This window comes from Urocampus carinirostris, chromosome 3 (assembly GCF_059441175.1).
Source record: "Urocampus carinirostris isolate Australia breed hairy pipefish chromosome 3, RoL_Ucar_1.0, whole genome shotgun sequence".
Taxonomy (NCBI): domain Eukaryota; kingdom Metazoa; phylum Chordata; class Actinopteri; order Syngnathiformes; family Syngnathidae; genus Urocampus; species Urocampus carinirostris.
In genome coordinates, this window is record NC_142351.1 from 66,330,056 (window position 1) to 66,335,702 (window position 5,647).

Genomic DNA, 5,647 nt, shown 5'->3' on the forward strand with positions numbered 1-5,647 from the left:
GTTATGTTTGGCGTAAAAGCAACACAGCTCATCACCCTCAACACACCAACCTCACAGTCAAACATGGTGGTGGCAGCATCATGGTTTGGGCCTGCTTTTCTTCAACAGAGATAGGGAAGATGGTTAAAATTGATGGGAAGATGGATGGAGCTAAATACAAGACCATTCTGGAAGAAAACCCGATGGAAAATGTATGACAAAAGACTATTTTGGGGGGTTGCACCCTTTGATCTGTTGCGCCATATAGTGCCGAAAATACGGTAGTTGAAGGTAAACAATGCTGATCCTCTATTCCTGGGGTCGGGAATATTTATGAACCAGAGAGAGCCAACCAAATACTTTAAAACAAAATTCAACAAAACCGCCAAACCTGCTCTCCAGATAAAAGCTGAATTCTTCAGCACATTTTAGTTCACTGTGGGTCACTTGATGATTTGATCAAATCAAGGTGCAAGCAAAGGTCCTTTGCAAAAATGTCACAAAATACTGCCAACGTGAAGGATATCAGCATATTCACCTTCGGCACTGACTGTACTAAGCAAAAGTAGAAAGTGAATGCCTGCACTGTGTGCAGAGATCCGCCCACCTCTACAGCTCACCCAATCAAATGTTTTGCTGGTCCGTTCACGTGTTCTTTCTGTGGGTTATTATCAATGTTCCCTCTAATTTTCCACAGGTCTGAGCGTTCACTCAAAGTCGGTGAGCAATGCTTGAAACAACAATAAGCAACCATAATCCCAAGTGTGGCAAGATATTTAATTATCAAACATGTCCAAAACGTGACATTTTGCCGAGTTTCCGGTAATGCAAAATTATTTTTCTCTTTTGAATGAATTGACTCATGTACTATTGCAGAGGTTGTACGGCCTACAAACGTCGTTTGTTCTTTCAATTCTTTCACAAGATATCCATTTTTTTTTTTTCCTGATATATTTTGTCACATGGGGGCAGCACGGCAGCGCAGTGGTTAGCGCTTGTGCGGCACAGTTCATGTCATGGGAACCTGTCGTGGGTTCAAATCCAGCTCCAGACTTCCTGTGCGGAGTTATTATGTTCTCCCCGTGCTTGCGTGGGTTTCCTCCGGGCACTCCGGTTTCCTCCCACATTCCAAAAACATGCATTTCAGGTGAATTGGCTGGTCTAAATTGTCCCTAGGTGTGAATGAGCGAATGAGTTGTCTGTCCCTGTGTGCCCTGCGATTGGCTGGCAACCAGTTCAGAGTGTCCCCTGCCCACTGCCCGGAGATGGCTGGGATGGGCTCCAGGCCCCCCGCGACCCTAATGAGGATAAGCGGTACGGCTAATGAGATGAGATTTTGTCACATAATATTAACATTTTTGGGGGCTCATTTAGTCGGTTGCAAGCTACAGAACTGTACTTAATCACATTTTTTGTGGAAGTACAATGTTGGCAACAAGATTCACTTGATATAATTGGAAATTATTTGAATGCAACACAAACTTTTTCTTCGTTTTAGTGTGTTTTTTTTTCTACTTTTTTTAAATTCCTTTAAAAAAAAGTATCATTGTGTTTATTTTTTCCGAGCTGTTACTTTTTTCTTTTTGTTCTCTATTTACTTTTTTCTAAGTTTCTCTTTTTTTCTGGCTTTTTTAAAATGTTTCCTTCTTTTTTTCTCTTCCTTTTTTTTTTTTCTCAGCTTTTCACTACTTTTTCCTTTTTTTTCCTTTTTTTTTCAATTACCCTCTTCTTTTAAGTCATTCCGTGCATAGTTTTACATAATATTTGGTCATGTTGGGATTAAAGAAGCAAAAACAACCCGAAGAGCCGTTTAGGACCCGAAGGAGCCAGTTCCTTTTAGTGAGCCGAGCCAAAGAATTCTTGACAAATTCTACTAACTTTACTCAACTTCGTTCTACTTCGACTCGACTTCAAAATACCGCATTTAGGACACAACGTCAGGGGAACCCGTGTTTTTTTACCTTCATGCACTGTAATTTTGACTTAAGTCGCTTCTTAATTAGTAATTTTGAGCCCTCATTTTTGTGGGCTGGCTAGATTTTCTTGTGCGCTGAGAATGTGCGAGCAGTGTGCAGCTTCGAGGGAACACTGGTTATTATTATAAAGTATCTCAATAGTGTACATTCTTAGTTCAATGTGCTTTCATCTAAAGGATTTCTTAGTTACCTCCTACCAAAACGGGGTAAGTCTAACCATTTGACTTTGAAACACCATACTGTGCTGTTGTCAAATGTTATCAAGTGTAATCATGAAAAGCGCCATAGGTTCCTGACCCCTAAATTATAGTGTTGTTTAAGATGGTGATGACAACGAAATTAATTTATCACGTTTACTTTGTGACCTGCAAATTTTTGCTTGAAGGTGAAGCTTTTTGTCAACCTTCTCAACAATAAAGTAATGAATATTACCCTCCAATGCTAGTTCAAGCCTTTCTGGTGACTGAGATAATAGGTGATTATTTTGGGCCCAAAAAGCAAAATGTCTCCTACTTACTGTAGCGCTCCTCATACAATTTTGAATGTTTGTCTGAGTGTAGAGGGTAGAGTTTAGCGATATCTCAGTTGGATTATTGCCTGCATAGTCACAGTCACTAAAACTCCAATGACTTAAAACTCAACAACATCTAAAACTTCCTATTTTTTCTTTCCAATAACTGTTTAGTTACAGTACTTAGCAATGTCAAAAGAGTCAATTATGTTTTTGAGACTATTCCCGGCCAAAGGTCAAACGGCAGGACTTAATAAGAAGTGTGTAAAACTGCCATCAAGGGGTTTGACCACAGGTCCTTAAGGTGAGGTATTATTGGCTTATTTATTCAAATTTCCGCATACTTTATTTGCTCCTGTCCCGCGTGGTCTCAACAGGGTTGATTCCCTTCTTTATTTTGCAACGACCTTTACACCCTCCTTTGCCCCCTTTGTTCTTCATCTGCAAAATAATCGAGGTGGGTCTCAAACCACGACCATGGGGAAGACCGTAAACCAGCTCGCTTTTCACTTTTTCCTGCTGCTTTGCAGTTAATTGATGTATGGCTGTGTGCTTATATGATAACGGATGATTTTTTTTTTACTCCTTGAAACAGTACGCTTCCTTTCCTCAAATCACACCTCCCCAACAAGGAAAAAGGGAGGTTAATTAATGTAAGGAGCCGTGTGTTCACAGAGATTCGGTTAACTGTGCTGTCGTCGCCCCCCTTCTCCCCGTCTGAAAGCCGGCATCCCCTGCCGCCTTAAGAGCCTTGATTCTTTGCTAATGACCTAGTTCTTTTAATGAGCGGTATTAACCCCTGGCTACAGTCGCCTAGGTCCTAATTGTCAAGCCAGGCTTAAAGGCGAGCCTTCTTCTACCTGGTGATGGGCTCATCATTCACCACCCCAGGACTGAAATCTATAATTGTATGAATGTATATATATATATATATATATATATATATATATATATATATACAGTGGAACCTCGGTTCTCGACCATAATCCGTTCCAGAACTCCGTTCAAAAACCGATTTGTTCGATCACCGAAATCAGTTTTCCCATTAAAAATAATGTAAATCGTTTTAATCCGTTCCAACACCCTGAATAATTATCTTGAATGTTTAACGTAAACATAAAGCTAGCCCAGGCTAATCGTACGTCCGCGTTATCGTAATCTTCCGTACGAAAGATTACGCTAACATGAACGTGTAAAAATAAAAAAATCAGGTCGTTTACAAGTCATTTAGCACCCGGGTCTCCACAAAAAGTGGTGAGCGGTTCATTGGAAAGGGGGCTCCGTTCCAGCACCCTTAATATTGGGCTCCGTTCCAACACCCTGGATGTTTACCTGAATGTTCAACATAAACATAATGCTAACTCAGGCTAATCATACGTTCGCGTTATCGTAATCTTCCGTACGAAAGATTACGCTAACATGAACGTGTAAAAATAAAAAAAAGGATAAAGAAGATAATTACGAATAGTATTTCTTACCTTTGTGGTGGTCAGCAGAAGGCGCAGGTGGACAGTGGGGTATTCCCTAGCAAGATCAGATACTCCACCTTCTTCATAATTTGCTATTATTTCTTTCTTAAATGCAATAGTTGTATGCACTACTTTTCTTTTTTCACCTGTAGCAACTTTGCTGCTTGCACTGACTTTCTTCGGAGGCATAATTAGGGGCTAAAACACCCATATTAAAAGCGAAAGCAAAACGAAGCACGTCCGCACGCGATAACAGTTGGTCAAGAAAAGAGCGATCTACACCCGTACGCCGCTCAGCATCGCACCCTAGCGTACCCACTCCTGCATTACCGGCGTTCGAACTTTGATTTTTTGACCGAACAGCGAAGCAAGAATTTTGGTCAGACTCCGATTTGTTCGAACTGAGAGGCGTTCGAAAACCGAGGTTCCACTGTATACATATATATATATATATATATATATATATATATATATATATATATATATATATATATATATATATGTATGTATGTGTATGTATGTATGTATGTACAGGGTGCCTCAAAAAAAATGTACTCACTCTTTTTATGTGTTTCGCGATGTTTGCGCGTTATCAGTGTCTGGACAATAATAGTCATCACTTTGAACATTTGCGAACATGATTCTTCAATTACATTTGTCTCATGTATTCGATGCTATTTCACTTCACTCTATGTTCATAAATAAATGTTTTTTCGTCATTCTAAGAGTGAATACATTTTTTGAGACACCCTGTATGTATATATATAGTATAAATATACATATCGTAAATTCCGGACTATAAGCCGCTACTTTTTTCACAAACTTTCAACCCTGCAACTTATTCAGGTATGCGGCCAATTTATGTAATTTTTCTAACGGCCGCCAGCGGCGCTCGAGTACAAAAGGTAAGATTTAGACTGCAACTTCTTAGCTTGTGCACAAATCAAATTAGCGCAGACATATCCTCATCAGGCAAATTGCAAAAAGAAAGGCACATGACGCAACTTTCAAGCTAAACGCAGACGAGCAGTCCGATATAGAAGGAAACAGCTACCGCACGCAAGCATTACTTAGCGAGCGTGATGCTAGCGTGTTTTTGAATAAGGGTGCGTGGGACGACGTCTATATGACAAAGTCTCGTTCCCATACTGAAGGAAGACGACTTAGATGACGTCAGTTATGAGGAGGAAGATGAGAACGGTTTGCTGTGGGGGTTTTTTAAGGGTTATTGTTCTATCTTCGTTATTCATTATCCATTATCCGTTATCGGTCAGTTCATAATACGCTACAAAGCCTAGAAGCCGGGACACTTACTCTCAGCGAAAAGGCCAAGCTAAGGTCCTAGCCCTAAAGCCTCATTGCGAATGCACCGTTCCCGGAGGTACTGCAATACCGGGCCGATGCGTGGAGTGGACAGAACAAGCTCTTATTCCATCTCCGGATTGCAAAAATCAAAGATCATGGGGCCTGCTTTAGTGTCTGTCGTATTGTAGAGCAATCTTGGCCAAAATTGTAGAGCAATCTTGCGCTGTGTTGCGAGCGTGTTGCTGGTAGCGTTTTGCTACCCTTCACAGGCACGGTTTGGGATGAAAGTTATAATATTATTATTAAAGCTTTGAAAACTCTCGGTGTACCGTCTTTCTTTGTAAATGTGTGTGACCATGTATAATATGTATTTGCAACTGTATATTTTTGTAATGTATTTATTTTAG

The 5,647-nt window shown here is 40.3% G+C and overlaps 1 pseudogene; it reads right to left on the reverse strand.

The window, feature by feature from the left end:
• Positions 1 to 5,301: 5,301 nt before the first annotated feature.
• On the reverse strand, positions 5,302 to 5,391 carry LOC148370510 (U2 spliceosomal RNA; annotated as a pseudogene).
• Between the last annotated feature and the right edge of the window lie 256 nt (positions 5,392 to 5,647).